The sequence below is a fragment of the Pongo pygmaeus genome, chromosome 17 (assembly GCF_028885625.2).
Source record: "Pongo pygmaeus isolate AG05252 chromosome 17, NHGRI_mPonPyg2-v2.0_pri, whole genome shotgun sequence".
Classification (NCBI taxonomy): domain Eukaryota; kingdom Metazoa; phylum Chordata; class Mammalia; order Primates; family Hominidae; genus Pongo; species Pongo pygmaeus.
This window is the reverse complement of record NC_072390.2, coordinates 31,804,460-31,823,395: the sequence shown is the minus strand read 5'-3', so window position 1 is coordinate 31,823,395 and position 18,936 is coordinate 31,804,460. Positions and strand designations below refer to the sequence as shown.

General features: G+C 45.3%; 1 long non-coding RNA gene across 1 annotated transcript; it reads left to right on the top strand.

The window, feature by feature from the left end:
- Positions 1-1,930: 1,930 nt before the first annotated feature.
- On the top strand, positions 1,931-14,691 carry LOC129018858 (uncharacterized). The gene is made up of 3 exons (XR_008495444.1): positions 1,931-2,030; positions 2,803-2,973; positions 14,469-14,691. It is a non-coding gene; the product is annotated as an uncharacterized LOC129018858 (long non-coding RNA).
- The last annotated feature ends 4,245 nt before the right edge of the window (positions 14,692-18,936 follow it).

Here is an 18,936-nt window from a genome sequence, read left to right as displayed (position 1 = left end):
TCTTGCTGTGTCACTCAGGCTGGAATGTAGTGATGTGGTCATAGCTCATTGCAATCTTGAACTCCTGGGCTCAAATGATCCTCCTGCCTCAGCCTCCTAAGTGCCTAGGACCACAGGTGAACTCCACCAGGCCTAGCTTTTAAAATTTTAATAGAGATGAGGTCTTGCTGTGTTGCTCAGGCTGGTCCCAAACTCCTGAGCTCAAGCAATCCTTCTGCCTCGGCTTCCCAAAGTGCTGGGATTACAAGTGTGAGCCCCTGTGCCTAGGCTGATTTTCATTTTGAAATTTGATTTACTTGAATGATTCTGTGAAAAGCCAACGTGTATTACATTAGTCAACATCTTTTCCCATCTGAGCATGGGGGCTTACCAGTCTGGGCAGCATAGGCAGATCTTGTATCTACAAAAAAATTAAAAATTAGCCAGGCGTGGTGGCGTGCACCTTTAGTCCCAACTACTTGGGAGGCTGAGGCAGGAGGATTGCTTGAACCCAGGAGTTTGAGGCTGCAGTGAGCCATGGTTGCGCCACTGCACTCCAGCCTGGGCAACAGAGCAAGGCCTGGTCTCAAAAAAAAAAAAAAAACATTGGCCGGGCGCGGTGGCTCACGCCTGTAATCCCAGCACTTTGGGAGGCCAAGGCAAGCGGATCACAAGGTCAGGAGATCGAGACCATCCTGGTTAACACGGTGAAACCCCATCTCTACTAAAAATACAAAAAATTAGCCGGGCGTGGTAGCGGGCACCTGTAGTCCCAGCTACTCGAGAGGCTGAGGCAGGAGAGTGACGTGAACCTGGGAGGCGGAGCTTGCAGTGAGCAGAGATCGTGCCACTGTACTCCAGCCTGGGCGACAGAGGGAGACTCCATCTCAAAACAAAACAAAACAAAATGAAACAAAACATTTTTTCCCCTAGCCTGCTTGTACAATAAATCTACACAATCTAGAACATCATTTATTTTAAATTCTCTAATTAACAGCTTGATTCAGTCATTTCACAATGTATACATATATCAAAACACCATGTTGTATACTATAAATATATACTTTTGTTAATTGAAAAAATAAAAGTAAGAAACTTCGAACAAAAAAATAGCCCAGCCAGGCATGATGGCTCACGCCTGTAATCCCAGTGCTTTGAGAGGCCAAGGTGGGCGGATCACTTGAGGCTAGGAGTTCGAGACCAGCCTGGCCAACACGGTGAAACCCCGTCTCTACTAAAAATACAAATATTAGCAGAGCATGGTGGTGCATGCCTGTAATCCCAGCTACTTGGGAGGCTGAGGCAGGAGGATCGCCTGGACTTAGGAGGCAGAGGTTGCAGTGAGAGGAGATCACGCCACTGCATTCCAGACTGGGCAAGAATGAGACTCCGTCTCAAAAACAAATAGATAAATGGATAAATTAAAATAGCCCTTTCCATTATAGTGTTATTTTCTGGTATCATCTGTAAACCCAGTATTGAAGTGAAAGTGTTGGATTAATTTGAGAAGGAAAAGATACACTTATCAAACACCTTATATTAAGTTATCATCTATTATATTATTATTGTATTTATTGAATACCATGTATACATATTTAGTCCTCACAACCCTAATGGGACGTGTTATTCCCATTGTGTAGCTGAGGAAACTGAGACTCTTCAAAGTTCAGCTTGTCCGTGGTTTCCAGCTGTAATGGGGCCCACAGTTACGGGGTGATTCTGTGAGCTCACACTCTTTCCACACCCTATCCCCGAAATGAAACAACTTGGAACTGTCTCCATTTTTCTTAACACTGTTCAATAAAAATTTGGGGGTTGCTTTGGCAGATGATCATATGCAAGCTCTATTTTCCAAATATCTCAACTTATTTTTCTGCTCTCTTGAATTCCTCCCTCCCCTCCCCCATTCCATTTCCTTGTGACCACATCTGCTTCTTGGAGAGACCTGCAGGATCTGACACATCCTCTTGGTTTCCTAAGTCTTATGACTAGCCAATGCCTGAAATAATGAACTCCTCCAAGGCAAGAAATCTGTTTTGAAGCTTCTCTGCGTAAGTATTAACACTTAATCTATTATTCGATGCATTTCATTTCCCTTTCCAGGTATCAGTTTTCTGAGCCTGCAGCCTTAGGCTAGTACCTTTTTTTTTTTTTTTTAAGTAAGTTTCTGTTTTTTATTTGAGCTCTGTTAGAATCTTTAGATCTATCCTAGTGGCTATAGTTTACTCTGTGCTGTGCCTTTTTGCTTTCTCTCTGCAGAAATTATGGCTTTTTAGCTATATTTCCCCAAACAGAGGTGAGGTACTGCTCTTATACAAATACTTGAAGTTAGAAACCCCACCTGCATTAAAAGGAAAGTGAAGATTTATGACAATGCCTTCCCGTTCTTCTCTTTCAACCCCAAAACCTCCACCATTTTTGAAACAAGGCAAGTTCTTTAGGGCTGGAGGTCTTCAATGGTATACACCATGAGGTAAAGATCAGCTTTAAAATAAATACGTACCTCCAAGGGAAGAAAATTTAACAGGCCATTCATTACTTTTCCTTCAGAAAGCTAAGGTACAACAGGAATAAACTTAACTTGTGAAAGTTTTATGAAAGGATTGCCACCTCCTGCCTTGATGAAAAGATTAACCTGATTTGGTGAAATATGTTGCTATTTGCAGGCAGGTGCTGGCCTGATTCACCAACTCTGTGTTAATTTGAGTCTGCCGAGGTACCTTTGATCAGCTCTCAGAGCCTCAGCAGTGGCTAGGGAAACATCAAAACGCTGTAGAGCAGGCTCTAATCTCAGCCTTCCTGTTTCTATTGCCTGCTCACTAGGTTCACACACAACAGCCTGGTTTCCTGGAAGGGCATTTTCCACATTGTGCATTATGGATGATCATCCCGGGTATCAGGATGTGAAGCCCCGCATCCACATCCAGGGGCTATCAAATCTCTCTGCAAAAGGAGAATCTGGACTCAGGCTCGTTTCCAGTGATGTGTATGCAGGTATATGTAAATTAATGACTGCATCTAATGCTGGAAGTAACAACAGTTCAGTTGCGGGGAACTCTATTATCATAATGCAGCTGCTAAGTGCAACATATTCTGTCCATGAAGATGACACTTGGATAACAGGTTTGGGTGATAGAAACTGGGGCTCTGGCAGTGGATTGAGAACTCTGAGCTAGAAACATAATGGCAATACCCTTTACTAAGCCAGGGTGGTAGGTCGGATAGCATGGATATTTTTTCGAAAAGTTGAGCTCTTAACCCTTTTTTTTTTTTTGAGACAAGGTTTCACTTATTGTCCAGGCTGGACAATCATAGTTCACAGCAGCTTCACCATCCCAGGCTCAAGTGATCCTCCCACCTCAGCCTCCTGAGTTGCTGGGACTACAGGTGCACACCACCACACTTGGCTAATTAAAAAAAAAAAAAATGTACAGGCCAGGCACAGTGGCTCGAGCTTGTAATCCCAGCACTTTGGGAGGCCGAGGCGTGGGGATCACCTGAGGTCGCGAGTTCATGACCAGTCTGACCAACATAGAGAAACCCCATCTCTACTAAAAATACAAAATCAGCCAGGTGTGGTGGTGCATGCCTGTGATCTCAGCTACTCGGGAGGCTGAGGCAGGAGAATCGCTTGAACCCGGGAGGCAGAGGTTGCAGTGAGCTGATATCGCATCATCACACTCCAGCCTGGGCAACAAAAGCGAAACTCCGTCTCAAAAAAAATAATTTGTACAGACAGGGTCTCTCCATGTTGCCGAGGCTTGTCTCAAACTCCTGGGCTCAAGCGATCCTCCTGCCTCAGCTTCCCAAAGTGCTGGGATTATAGGCATGAGCCCTTGGCCTCTCATCCTTTTTACTCTCAATGACAGGTTCATATTTGCCCTTGGGCTTTATTTCCCTTTCCAGGCACATTTCCCTTAACTCTCCTCCAGAGTCTTACACTCCCATGTTTGGAATTTTAAAAAGCTGATGCATTTTTTACATTGCATTGGGAGATACTTTAGAACCACTGGGGAGCTGGGCGCGGTGACTGACACCTGTCATTCTAGCACTCTAGGAGGCTGATGCCGGTGGATTACTTGAGGTCAGGAGTTCGAGACCAGCCTGGCCAACATAGCGAAACCCTGTCTCTACTAAAAATACAAAAATTAGCCAGGCATGGTAGCGCATGCCTGTAGTTCCAGCTATGCATAAGTAGGAGGCTGAGGCATGAGAATCACTTGTACCTGGGAGGCGGAGGTTGCAGCGAGCTGAAATTGTGCCACGGCAGTCCAGCCTGCACAACAGTGAGACTTTGTCTCAAAAAAAACAAAAACAAAACAAAACAAAAAACACTAAGGAAACGGGGAAAGAGAATTGAACTTCTGTAGCTGCTCAAGTCATTTGGCATCTCTAAATCTGGGCTTCTTCATCTCTCATTATATAAAAAAACAAACACCTAAATTTCAAGGTTGTTGAAGATTAAATGAGGTAACAATGTAGAAACTCTTTAGAGTTTTAGAGCAAAGCTGATTGACCTACAAATCCATGTTATTGTTGGATCTTAGATGAGCAAATCCACCTGGCTGAGGTTCTGACTCCGGTTTCCACTTGCCGCCTGGGAGGTGACTGTCCCCAAGTCCGCCTCTGAGCTGGTCCTGCTGGGTCCTGGCCTCGCCTATTTCCCGCACCTCTAGTCTGCCTTTCTCCAGTTTCTTACAACAGCAGCAGCAAAGTTCCCTTCCCCCTGATCCTTAATGCTGTCTTTACTTCTGTCCTATGATGTTATACAAGGAAGTAGTGTGAGGGCTTCAGGCGGCGGCTGTAGGCTGGAGATAGTGGTGGCTGTTATAGTGCTGATGAGGTCATCATCATCCCTGAAACTAAGCTGTGTGATTTTCTTTTTTTACCACTGGCATCATTCCTATAATGCTGAAAACAACACCAGGTCTTTTTTTTTTTTGAGACGGAGTCTCTCCCAGTCACCCAGGCTGGAGTGCAGTGGCGCAATCTCGGCTCACTGCAACCTCCACCTCCCAGGTTCACGTGATTCTCCTGCCTCAGCCTCCCGAGTAGCTGGGATTACAGGCGTGTGCCACCACGCCCAGCTAATTTTTTGTGTCTTTAGTAGAGACGGGGTTTCACCATGTTGGCCAGGCTGGTCTCAAACTCCTGACCTTGCGATCCACCCGCCTCGGCCTCCCAAAGTGCTGGGATTACAGGCGTGAGCCACCGCACCCGGCCCAACACCAGTTCTTTATTACTAAAGGGCTAACCACCCAGAGCCTCCGATTTGCTTTCTCCTTCTCCCTCTGGGCTCACGTAAGTAGAACACTCTGAAGAAGCCTCAATCTGCTTTTTGTGATTTTGATATGCAGTAACCGAAGCTGCCCCCAATACAGAAGGAAGAGAACTGAGCTTAGCTCCAGAAGACCTAACTATGACACTAGGCCAGCATAATACTAGCTGGGTGGCTAGGAGTAAACTAACTTCTTTGAGCTAGTTTTCTTGTCAGTAAAGCATAGAGTTGGATTAGATGATATCTTAAGCCTCTGAAATCTCTAACTTTCTAAGGACATAAATAATACATATAGATCTAGTAACAGTGTAGGCTATTTGAAATCAGTGAAAGTTCCATAAGATATCTCTCATCCTAAGCCTAGGTGAAAGGTTTGCCATAGAAGAAAATGCAAATAAAAAGGTTCAGTAGAGGGGATCTCAGAATGATGAAATGATTGGTTTCTTTGGGCAAAACCATCAATAGGGTGATTTGAAACTTTCGGGATGACATTTCTGTCCAGAGAAAAGGACAGTCAGCCAGGCACGGTGGCTTGGCTCACGCCTGCAATCCCAGCACTTTGGGAGGCCAAGACCGATGGATCACTTGATGCTGGGAGTTTGAGACCAGCCTTGCCAACATGGTGAAACCCCATCTCTACTAAACATACAAAAATTAGCCGAGCATGGTGGCCTATGCCTGGTGGCCTATGCTTGTAATCCCAGCTACTCGGGAGGCTGAGGCAGAAGAATTGCTTGAACCTGGGAGGTGGAGGTTGTAGTAAGCTGAGATCACACCACTGCACTCCAGCCTGGGAGACAGAGTGAGACTCCATCCCAAAAAAAGAAAAAGAAAAAGAAAATAACAGTCTGGTCTAAGGGTTTGTTTTAGTCGAAGTAATAGGAATTGATGTGAAGAGGAAGCATCCCCTGATGCCAGGGCAGAGGGTGGAGAGCAGAACACCAGGGTGGTACAGGGCAGAAGAGGGAGGGTGAACAGAAAGGGGTGGAGGAGACAGAGGCAGGAAGAGAGGGGGCATCATGGCCTGGGGGGTGGAGCCAGGTCAGCCCTGCTAAGACCAAGGGTGATGTTCTTCACCGGAGGAAGAAGGTGGAAAGACCTTAGGGAGCCTCAAGGACCTCCAAGGATGGAAAACCTGGTATTGATTAGGAGTTGATTAGGAAAATGACTGTGATTGTATCAATGTACACTTAGTTGAGAAGTCAAGGAGCATTTTGGAAACTGAGAGAAAAGAGCCTTGTTACTTCAAGGAATAAAAATGTGTAACACCTGCAGTCAGGACATAGTGCTTTTAAAACTGAGCTGTCCTTTCAGAGCAGCTAGGCAAGCGTAGGCTTTAATATTAAGCACATTTGGCCAGGCGCGGTGGCTCACATCTGTAATCCCAGCACTTTGGGAAGCAGAGGTGGGCAGATCACTTGAGGCCAGGAGTTCGAGACCAGCCTGGCCAACATGGTGAAAGCCCGTCTCTACTAAAAATACAAAAATTAGCTGTGTGTGGTGATGCGTGCCTGTAATCTCAGCTACTTGGGAGGCTGAGGCAGGATAATCGCTTGAACCTGGGAGGTGGAGGTTGCAATGAACTGAGATTGTGCCACTGCATTCCAGCCTAGGCAACAGAGCAAGATTCTGTCTCAAAAAATAAAAATAAAAAAATAAAAATTAAGCACATAGGGTAAGTCTTATTTGAGAGAGAGCTGCAGCTATGCAAGGCGGAATACTTTGAGTTCAGGACTGCCTTAGGCAAACGTGGAGAGGGGCCAGGTGTGCAGTGAAGCAGGCAGGTAGGAATAGAGGACTCCGAAGCCTTTGAAATAGACCCAAGATCCCCAGCTCTGGTTGTGCACCTGAATCTTCTGGCAGTGGTTTTCCAATGCAGGTGTCTAAGCTCAGCCCTGGGCCAGCTCTGGAATTTACAGGCCCCAGGGCAAAGTACACATCTATAGCCCCTCCCCAAAACACAAAAAACAGTATCATTAAAGGTACTCAAATGTCTTTTTCCTCTCTGCCAACTTGTCTTGGTGTTTTCTGTTTGCTATTTAAAATTGTTTTAAGTAGAGATAAACTACAATTTAAAATTATTCGCATGAATTTTTACCACTTGGCTTTACATTGTGCAGTAGCAGTTTTCAATGGGAAAGATAAGCGCATTTAACTTAGACGCAGAATCACCTAAGTTACACACTTTCTATTTCATTGCTTATGCATAAATACATGTTTTATTTTTACTAGAACAGGGGAAACACTACAGACAAGTAATTAAGATTTTTTTCCTTTACTTTTTTTTTTTGAGATGGAGTCTTGCTCTGTCATCCAGGCTGGAGTGTAGTGTGTAGTGGTGGGATATGGGCTCACTGCAACCTCTGTCTCCCAGGTTCAAGTGATTCTCCTGCCTCAACCTCCTGAGTAGATGGGATTACCGATGTGTGCCACCAAGCCTGGCTAATTTTCTATGTTTAGTACAGATGGGGTTTTGCCATCTGGCCAGGCTGGTCTTGAACTCCTGAACTCAAGGTATCTGCCCACCTCAGCCTCCCAAAGTGCTAGGATTACAAGCGTGAGCAACTGTGCAGGGCCTCTTCACTTCTCTTATGAGATGGGGTCTTGCTCTGTTGCCTAGTGCAGTGGTGCCATCATAGCTCACTGCAGCCTTGAACTCTTGGACTCAAGTGATCCTTCTGCCTCAGCGTCTTGAGTAGCTAGGACCACAGGCATGCTCCATCAAGCCCCACTAATTTTTTGTAATTTTTGTAGAGATGGGGTCTCGCTATGTTGCCCAGGCTGGTCTCGAATTCCTGGGCTCAGGTGATCCTCCCACCTCGGCTTCCCAGGGTGCTGGGATTACAGGTGTGAGCCACTGCGCTGGCTTTTTTTTCACTTCTTAATATGCTCATATCCTACCATCACTCTACCTTTGGCTTAGTAAGGAAGGACTGAAAGGAAAAGGAACTGAAGGATACCTTCTCTTTCCGTCTTTGTATGTCATTGTTTTCAGCATCAGTGTTTGGCTAATACAAGCGCACCTTGTACTAGCCTTGTATTGTGCTTTGTCTTACTGCACTTTCCAGATACTGCATATTTTACAAATGAAGTTTGGTGGCAACCCTGCGTCAAGCAAGTCTGTTGGCACCGTTTTTCCAGTAGCATATGCTCACTTCTGGTCTCTGTCACATTTTTGGTAATTGTCACAGTATTTCAAACTTTTTCATGACTTTTATGTCTATTAGGGTAATCTGTGACCAGTGATTTTATTTATTTATTTATTTATTTTTTAACGGAGTCTCACTCTGTTGCCCAGTCTAGAGTGCAGGGAGGTGATCCCGGCTCAGTGCAACCTCTGCCGCCTGGGGTTCAAGCGATTCTCCTGCCTCAGCTTCTCGAGTATCTGGGATTACAGGCACCCGCCACCATGCCTGGCTAATTTTTATAGTTTTAGTAGAGCCAGGGTTTCACCATCTTGGCCAGGCTGATCTTGAACTCCTGACCTTGTGATCTACCCAAGTTGTCTTCCCAAAGTGCTGCAATTACAGGCGTGAGCCACCGTGCCCGGTCGACCAGTGATCTTTCATGTTACTATTGTAATTGTTTGGGGTCACCATGAACCGCACACATATAAGACAATGAACTTAATCAATAAACGTGTGTGTTCTGATTGCTCCACTGACTGGCTGTTCCCTCATCTCTGTCCCTCTCCTCGGGTCTCCCTATTCCCGGGGATAAAATGATATTGGAATTAGGCCAATTAATAACTATTATCACCCAGAAGAGTTCAAGTGAAAGGAAGTCAAAGGTCTTTCACTTTCAATCAAAAGCAAGAAATGATTAAGCTTAGTGAGGAAGGCATGCTGAAAGCTGAGACAGACCAAAAGCTGGGTCTCTCGTGCCAACTAGTTAGCCAAGTTGTGAATGCAAAGGAAATGGTTTTATTTTGTTTGTTTGTTTGTTTGTTTTTGAGACGGAGTCTCACTCTGTTGCCCAGGCTGGAGTGCAATGGCGTGATCTCAGCTCACTGCAACCTCCATCTCCCAGGGTTCGAGCAATTCTCCCCACCTCAGCCTCCCAAGTAGCTGGGATTACAGGCCCTCGCCACCAAGCCCAGCTAATTTTTTCTATTTTTAGTAGAGACAGGGTTTCGCCATGTTGGCCAGGCTGGTCTCGAAATCCTGACCTCAGGCGATCTGCCTGCCTCGGTCTCCCAAAGTGCTGGGATTACAGGCGTGAACCACTGAGCCTGGCCAGATGTTCTTGAAAGAAATTAAAAGTGCTGCTCCAGTGAACATACGATTGATAAGAAAGCAAAACAGCCCTATTGCTGATATGGAGAAAGTTTGAATGGTTTGGATAAAGATCAAACCAGCCACAGCATTCCCTTATGCCAAAGCCTAATCCAGAGCAAGGTCCTAATTCTCTTCAGTTCTGTAAAGGAAGCTGCAGAAGAAAAAGGTGAAAGAGGTGAGGAAGCTGCAGAAGAAAACCTGGAAGTTAGCAGAGCTTGATTCCAGACGTTTAAGGAAAGAAGCCATCTCCATAACATAAAAGTGCAAGGTGAAGCAGCAAGTTCTGATGGAGAAGCTGCAGCAAGTCATCCAGAAGATCTTGCTAAGGTAATTGATGAAGGTGGCTACGTTCAATAACAGATTTTCTATGTAGACAAAACAGCTTTCTACTAGTAGAAGATGCCATCTAGACCTTTAATAGCTGGAGAAGAGAAGTCAATGTCTGGCTTTAAGCTTTAAGGGACAGGCTGACTCTCTTATTAGGGGCTACCGCAGCAGGTGATTTTAAGTTGAAGCCAATGCTCTCTCACTATTCTAAAAATCCTTGGGTCCTTAAGAATTATGTTGAATCTACTCTTCCTGTGTGCTACAGATGGAACAATACAGCCTGGATGACAGCATATCTGTTTACATCATGGTTTGCTGAATTTTTTTTTTTTTTTTTTTTTTTTTGAGACGGAGTCTCACTCTGTCACCCAGGCTGGAGTGCAGTGGCACGATCTCGGCTCACTGCAACCCCCTCCTCCTGGGTTCGCGCCATTCTCCTGCCTCAGCCTCCCGAGTAGCTGGGACTACAGGAGCCTGCCACCACACCCGGCTAATTTTTTGTATTTTTAGTGGAGATGGGGTTTCACCATGTTAGCCAGGATGGTCTCGATCTCCTGACCTCATGATCCGCCTGCCTCAGCCTCCCAAAGTGCTGGGATTACAGGCATGAGCCACCGTGCCTGGCCGGTTTGCTGAATATTTTAAGCCCACTGTTGAGATCTACTGCTCAGAAAAAAAATTCCTTCCAAAATATTAATGCTCATTGGCAATGAAGCTAGTCACCCAAGAGCTCTAATGGAGATGTACGAGAAGATAAATGTTGTTTTCTTGCCTACTAACACAATATCCATTTGGCAGCTCATAGGTCAAGGAGTCATTTCAACTTTCAAGTCTTATTATTTAAGAAACACAATTTGTAAGGCTAGAGCTACCATAGTGATTCCTCTGATGGATCTGCGCAAAGTCCACTGAAAACCTTCTGGAAAGAATTCACCACTCTAGATGCCATTAGGAACATTTATGATTCAGGGAGGAGGTCAAGATATCAACATTAACAGGAATTTGGAAGATTCCAATTCTCATGGATAACTTTGAGGGGCTCAAGACTTCAGTGGAGGAAGTCACTGCAGATGTGCTGCAAATAGCAAGATAATTAGAATTAGAAGTGGAGCCTGAACATGTGATGGAATTGCTGCACTCTCATGATCACATGTGAATGGATCAGGAGCTGTTTCTTAAGGATGAGCAAAGAAAGTGGTTTCTTGAGATAGAATCTACTCCTGATGAAGATGCTGTGAACACTGTTGACAACAAAAGGCTGGGCGCGGTGGCTTACTCCAGTAATCCCAGCACTTTGGGAGGCCAAGGCAGGTGGATCACCTGAGGTCAGGAGTTTGAGACCAGCCTGGCCAACATGGTGAAACCCCGTCTCTACTAAAAATACAAAAATTCGCTGGCTGTGGTGGTGGGCGCTTGTAATCCCAGCTACTCGGAAGGCTGAGGCAGGAGAATCACTTGAACCAGGAAGGTGGAAGTTGCAGTGAGCTGAGATCGCATCATTGCACTCCAGCCTGGGCAACAGGAGTGAAACTCCGTCTCAAAAAAACAACCAAAAAGCAAAAAACAAAGGATTTAGAATATTCTGGAAGCTTAGTTGATTGATAAAACAGTGGCAGGGTTTGAAAGAATTGATTCTGTGTTAGTCAATTTCACACTGCTGATAAAGACATACCCGAGACTGGGTAATTTATAAATAAAAAGAGTTTTTTTGTTTTTTTTTTTGAGACAGAGTCTCACTCTGTCACTGAGGCTGGAGTGCAGCGGCACTGTGTCAGCTCACTGCAACCTCTGTCTCCTGGGTTCAAGCAATTCTCCTGCCTCAGCCACCTGAGTAGCTGGGATAACAGGCGTCCACCACCACGCCCGGCTAGTTTTTATATTTTTAGTAGAAACGGGGTTTCACCATGTTGGCCAGGCTGGTCTTGAACTGCTGACCTCAGGTGATCCACCCGCCTTGGCCTCCCAAAATGCTGGGATTACAGGCGTGAGCCACCGCGCCTGGCCGGTTTTTTTTCTTGTTTTGTTTTGTTTTGTTTTTGAGACGGAGTCTTGCTCTTGTTGCTCAGGCTGTGTGCAATGGCATGATCTTGGCTCACTAAAACCTCCATGTCCCGGATTTAAGCAATTCTCCTGCCTCAGCCTCCCGAGTAGCTGGGATTACAGGCATGTGCCACCACACCCGGCTAATTTTTTGTATTTTTATTAGAGACGGGGTTTCACCATGTTGGCCAGGCTGGTCCTTACCTCCTGACCTCAGGTGATCCACCTGCCTCTGCCTCCCAAAATGCTGGGATTACAGGCATGAGCCACCGCGCCCAGCCTAATAAAAAGAGGTTTAATGGACTCACAGTTCCATGTGGCTGGGGAGGCCACACAATCATGGCCTAAGGCGAAAGGTACGTCTTATATGGCAGCAGACAAGAGAGCATGACAGCCGAGCAAAAAGGGGAAAGAAACTTCTTATAAAACCATCAAATCTCGTGAGACTTATTCACTACCACGAGAACAGTATGGGGGAAACCATCCCCATGATTCACTTATCTCCCTCCGGGTCCCTCCCACAACATGTGGGAATTATGGGAGCTACAATTCAAGATGAGATTTGGCCGGGCACAGTGGCTCATGCCTGTAATTCCAGCACTTTTATGATCAAGTACTCTCAATTAAAAAAAATTGGGGGCGTACTACCTATATATGTTTATTTATAAGTTCTATCCATATACTACTCTATAAATAGTCTCATTTTATGAAACATTCAATCAACAGAAAAATACTAAAGACCACACTTGATTTTTTTTAAAAAAAGAAGTGTTAAGGCCCAGCGTGGTGGCTCACACCTGTAATCCCAGCACTTTGAGAGGCCGAGACGGAGGGATTACGAGGTCAGGAGATTGAGACCATCCTGGCCAACATGGTGAAACCCCGTCTCTACTAAAAATACAAAAATTGGCCAGGCGTGGTGGCGGGTGGCTGTAGTCCCAGCTACTCGGGAGGCTGAGGCAGGAGAATTGCTTGAATCCGGGAGGCGGAGGTTGCAGTGAGCCGAGATTGTGCCACTGCACTCCAGCCTGGCAAGAGAGCGAGACTCCGTCTCAAAAAAAAAAAAAAAAAAAAAAAGATGAGATTTGGGTGAGGACACAGCCAAACCATATCAGACTCCAATTTTAAAAGAAGTCCTACTGTGGGTAAAATGCTATCAAACAGCATCACATGCTACAGAAAAATCTTTCATGAAAGGCAGAGTCAATCGATGTGGCAAACTTCATTGTCGTCTTACTTTAGGATGGGGATAGCAAAGTGCTGGTCTGAGTGCAGGGCCCTCTGAGCGAGGAGCCCTTTGTGACTCCGGGGGCTACATGCTCATGAGTGGCCCTGGCTCCACCTCAGCATTTCTCAACACACATCTTACTTCAGCCTGGTATATTCTCTATATTTTGCACTGAGGGTCTCTAGAATGAAGGCAGGGTGAGGGGAAAGTAAGAAAGAGCCAGGCCCCAATCACCTGCTAAAGGCCTGGGTGAAAGGATGGAAAGGAAAGGACTCTGGCTAGCCCCTTCTTTCCCTTTCCTCCTATGTCCTCATTTTCAGTGTAAGTTCAAGAGTTCACTACCACCAAGCTTCAGGTCAGCCCTGGAGAAACTCTGGATAGATTATTTTTGTAACTTTAAGAGTTGGACCAGCTTGAGGCGTTGGGGAGGGATATACCCTTCCTCCTCACCCTACATTTTGTTTTCAGACCTTAGGAACCAAAGCTCTATGATGGAAGCCAGGTTGAGGGCAGAGTGTTTATCTCTGAGGCCCCCAAATAAGAAACCCTGGTATAGGGGAGCTAGAGGGCTAAAGTCTAGTATCATCTCCAATCAAACCTAGCTGGATAAATCCCAAACCCACTTATGGGGAAGGTTGGTGAAGAGCATTCAATTGATTCTTGATATCAAAGCTATACTTTACTCTGTGTTCAGACTCAGAGATTAGGTGCTATCCAAACTAGTTTTTCCACAACCTTTTCTAGAAATGGAAATTTAAGATAATTCATAAAAGTACTACTGTCAGGAGAAGATTGCCTGAGGCTATTACTGTGAAATTATTTTCATGGCACAAGAATCATCAAAATGGCTCGGTAGCACAGTACTTGGCAATTCTTTCTCGTCATGGCAAGCTTAGAAAGTAGACACATTTGTACAGAGTATACAATGGCTCAAGGATGGAGATCTCACTGGGTACTCTGGCTGTTCCAGCCTTATGTGAGCTCCAAGGCCTGCTGTGATCTCAGCATATCTTAACCTAGTCACTCCACATGCCCTGGCATGCGGGGTGGGAAGCTCTGCAGGCGTAGACACTTGGTGTTCCCTCCCCAATAGCCATATCCCCTTTCTCCTTTCCAACAGTGTGTGTTTTCCATTTGGGGGACCATATGGTTCAGGAAAAGGTGATACTCGCCCTGGCTTTGAAGAGTGAATGCAGACTTGGGCTAAGTCAATTGGTGCATCCATGGCCTTGGCCTTGATGACTGGTTCCAGCATGGCACTCCACCAGTCCATTAAGAATAAAACTCACGGCTTAGCCTAGGCCTCTGGGACAAAACTGATCTCATTTCCTTCGGACAGGGTATGCACAGATGTGGAAACAGGAACTGATGTGTCCATTACACCACTAGGACAGAGGCCAGAACAATGAAGAAACCAAATACTTGGAAGAGGGTAGAGATAATGAATGAAGTCCAAGAGCACTGATTGTGTCATAAGTGTCCAGATAATTCCATACCTGAGGATTATGTGGTTTGTAAACTTGGCACTTAGAAGAACCAATAAAATTATGTTATAGTTTCAACCGGGTCTAGTTACCTTTCCTCTTAATTGTGACTGTCTATGTCCTAACTGACACAGGCTCTCATGCCATGTCTAATACTAAGGCATCTACAGCAAGCACTTTTCCAGTAGCAGTAGGGAAAAATCTATCCAAATTTTTCATTCATATAAAATTGTCATTAAGAACAAACACCCATTTGAAAGATGTTTGGCCTGGGTTAGAAAAATGGTCTCTGACTGTGAGGTGCAATAAAGTGAACTGGGGCATACAGACAGCAAACCTACAACACTGTTTGGTTGTTGAGACTCATGGAGCAATTGAGTTAAAGCTACTTGTGCCACAATGACCCACAACCCCAAGAGATGTAGGGATGGTCAATCATGAAGGATTTCAGAGCAGGCCAGGCACGGTGGCTCAGGCCTGTAATCCTAGCACTTCAGGAAGCCGAGGTGGGAGGATCACTTGAGCCCAGGAGTTCAAGACCAGCCTGGGCAACGTGACAAAAACCCGTCTCTACAAAAAAATAGAAAAATTAGCCAGGCCTGGTGGGGTGCGCCTGTAGTTCCAGCTAACTGAGAGGCTGAGGTGGAAGAATCACTTGAGCCTGAGAGGTTGAGCCTACAGTGAGCTGAGATCGCCCCACTGTACTCCAGCCTGGGTGACAGAGTGAAACTCTTTGTCCACAACAACAACATAAAAGGATTTCAGAGCATCCAAGTGCGGGAGAATGACCTCCACTTTCAAAGACAAGAACAGCCTTTAATTCTTGATTATGCAAATTCCCAGTTTTATGACCTTGTCTGAGCCTCAATTTCTTCACCTATAAAATGGGAATAACATGTGTGTTATGGAGATTTCATAAGGATAAATGAGGTGATGGATGGTGATGTGCTTGGTAAAGCATAAATATTATACAATCATGGTGAATTATTTGTAGAGCTTTTTTTTTTGTTTTTTGTTTTTGAGACAGGGTCTTGCTCTGTCATCCAGGTTGGAGTGCCATGGCATGATCACAGCTCACTGCAGCCTCGACCTGCTGGGCTTAAGTGATCCTCCTACCTCAGCCACAAGTACCTGGGACTACAGGTGTGCACCACCATGCTTGGTCTCAAACTCCTGAACTCAGGTAACCCTCCCGCCTTGGCTTCCCAAAGTGCTGGGGTTACAGGCATGAACCACTGCACCCAGCCTGCCTGCTGCTTTAATCTTATTGACATGTCATGAAGTCAATGATAAAGTTAGGGTTATACGTCTAGAATATGTTAGCCAATCCCTGTGGGCTTCTGAGCAGCCACCCAATACAGTAAAAGCTCCCTCCCTGCCTGCCTGCATGGGTCGGAAGTTCTGTTTCCAGCGGTGCTGCTGCTGCTGGCCTGACTGAACTTGCATAAGTCACTTACAAATCTCCATCCCAGTATCTTCATATGCAAATGCAGGTAATAAATCTCACCTGTATGGAGAAAGACCGTGATGCTGTGTGCTTTCCTCCTCCTCACCTCTTTGTGCATCCTCTTCCGGGTTCAGACAGAGATGCCCACAGGCCTTGAGGACCACAAGGAGTATATGGCAAAAGGGCAGGGAAAGAGACATACGCCCTGCTCATTGGTTTTGCTTTCAAAGTAGGTTTTTTTTTTTTTTTTTTTTGAGAGACAAGGTCTTGCTCTTGCCCAGGCTGGAGCACAACGGGAAGGTCATAGTTCCCTGCAGCCTCAAACTCTTTGGGTCAAGGGATCCTCCTGCCCCAGCCTCCTAAGTAGCTGGAACTACAGGTATGTACAACCATGTTTGGCGAATTTTTTTGTTTTTTACAGAGATGAGGTCTCACCATGTTGCCCAGGCAGGTCTCAAACTCCTGACCTCAAGCGATCCTCCTGCTTCAGCCTCCCAAAGTGCTTGGATTACAGACGTGAGCCATTGCACCTGGCCTCAAAGTATACTTTTGAAATCAAAAGAGGGAATGGAGCAGCAAGCCATAGGGTTTATGCTGTAAAAATAGGATGAAAAGAGAAGTGAGGAGTTGGCAGACTCACCCCAGCAGGGAAGTGAGGTGAGGGGATGAGGGTGATGAGGCCAAGGTCACCACAAAAGATCACCAGTGCTGCAGGGGTGAGGAAGAGAAAGATGGACCATCCTGGCCTTGCAGATAGTCGGGGCTGGTGATGAGAGGTGCTGATAAAAAGGGAGACAGCAAAAGAGTCAGGCAAATAAAAGTCTTCCAAACCAAGCCCATGCTAGGCGCTGTGTGCAGTTTGGGAGCTTGGGACTCACTACCCCAAAATAGGACACCTTGATATTTGAGAGAACTGAAGAAGCAAGGAGTTCACTCTCTGATCTTCTCTGCCATTGTCCTCTGAAGAAGGCCATAAAAGAATTCTCTGACCTTCCTCTGGAGTGGGTCATAAGATCCTCATGTGAGAGGTGCCCTTTGTATACCCAGAGAAAAGGAGCGTTCTTTTTTTTTTTTTTGAGGTAAGTCCTCACTGTCTTGCTCTGTCACCCAGGCTGGAGTGCAGTGGCACAATCACTGCAGCCTTGACCTGCTGGGCTCAAGTGATCCTCCCACCTCTCAGCCTCCCAGGTAGCTGAGACTACAGGCTAATTTTTACATTTTTTTTGTAGAGACAATGATCTCCCTATGTTGCCCAGGTTGATCTCGAGCTCCTGGGCTCAAGGGATGCGCTCACCTGGGCCTCCCAAAGTGCTGGGATTATAGACGTGAGCCACCACACTGGGCTGAAGCATCCCTATCAATGAACATGCAGGAACACAGAGAAGAATCTGAGTAAACTGGCCTTGCCAAGTTCCCTCTAGTTTGTTACTATTACATCACACTCCCTTTGTCTCATCACACTTCTCCTCCACTGTCCCCTCTTCATCAAGTTTAACATAAAAACACGTTTCCCTGTTTCTTTGAGCCTTGGTTTCCAAAGGCTCTTGTTTTACATGAAATTTAAATAAATTGGTATGCTCTTGTTAATCTGTCTTTTGCTATAGGTACCTCAGCCATGGACCTAGCAATGGGTAAGGAAAAGAATATTTTCTCCCCTACAGCACCCCTGGTGGCAGGCTCTGTTTTAGAGAGTATCGCCTTCTGTGCTATTTGAGTCAAGGCAGCTGTTCCTCCAGTTGCCTGCCTACTGCCCATGGTTCATCCTATAGATAAAGCCCCAGACTTTCCCCACATGGACACCCAAAACAGGGCAGGATAACTGACACCAGCGGCTCAGTGGTGGAGGAAGCAAAGCCCCAGCTCCTGAACTAGGGCGGCATGGCTCAGTGGCTATGTGCAGTGTGAAGTGTACTTAGGAAGATGTTGGGAGAATCAAATAAGATAAACATGTAGGGGTGTGCTTTAAAATTTCTGAAGTATTGGCAATATAACTACATATAGGATTTTCCTGGATTATAAACCCGTCACCCAAATTCAACTTGAGGCAAATTGCTCCAGAGAGCATGTAGTAACATTTCAGATACGGAAAAGTTGGCTTTCTGGCTGCTTGTGATATTTCTATTATCCCATGAATTCTCATTGCATCAGCTCTGGGTCGCTGTGGTTGTGTCTTCTTTTTTGTGTATTTTTGGAATTTGAGGTTCAAATTTCAAGTTTTTCTGCCTCTGCTTGACCCACCCTTTCTTTAAAAAATTGTCTAAATGTACTGTAGCCCTCATCTTACCAGATGGGGAGAATTTAGTGCTTCCTTCCAACCACCAATATTGCTGAGAATTTTAGGGGAGGGATCCAGGAGCTTACATTCTTATTGACATCTTCTACTCCGTATTTTCAGTTTTGCCAAAGTGTCACCTCATCTTCTGCAGTTAATGTCTCCTTTCCTGCCACCCCCATACATATGTATACATATATATATACACATATATAAATATATGTATATATATTTAATATATATACATACATATATACATATACATGTATACACCCCCATATACATATACACCCCATATATACATATACATATACACCCCCATATATACATATACATATACATGTATACACCCCCATACATACATATATATGTATGTGTATATATATGTATATATACACATATATATATATGTGAGCCACTGTGCCAGGCTCCTAACTGAGAATTAATAGTACTAGTTACTATGTTAAAAATGGACTACACGTGACCAATTAGTCTCCATTCTGGGGTTATATAAAAGCAGGAAAGTGGTAGATAAGAAAATTGTCGCGGGGTACAGTGGCTGTTCCTGTAATCCTAGCCACTCTGGAGGCTGAGGCAGGAGGAT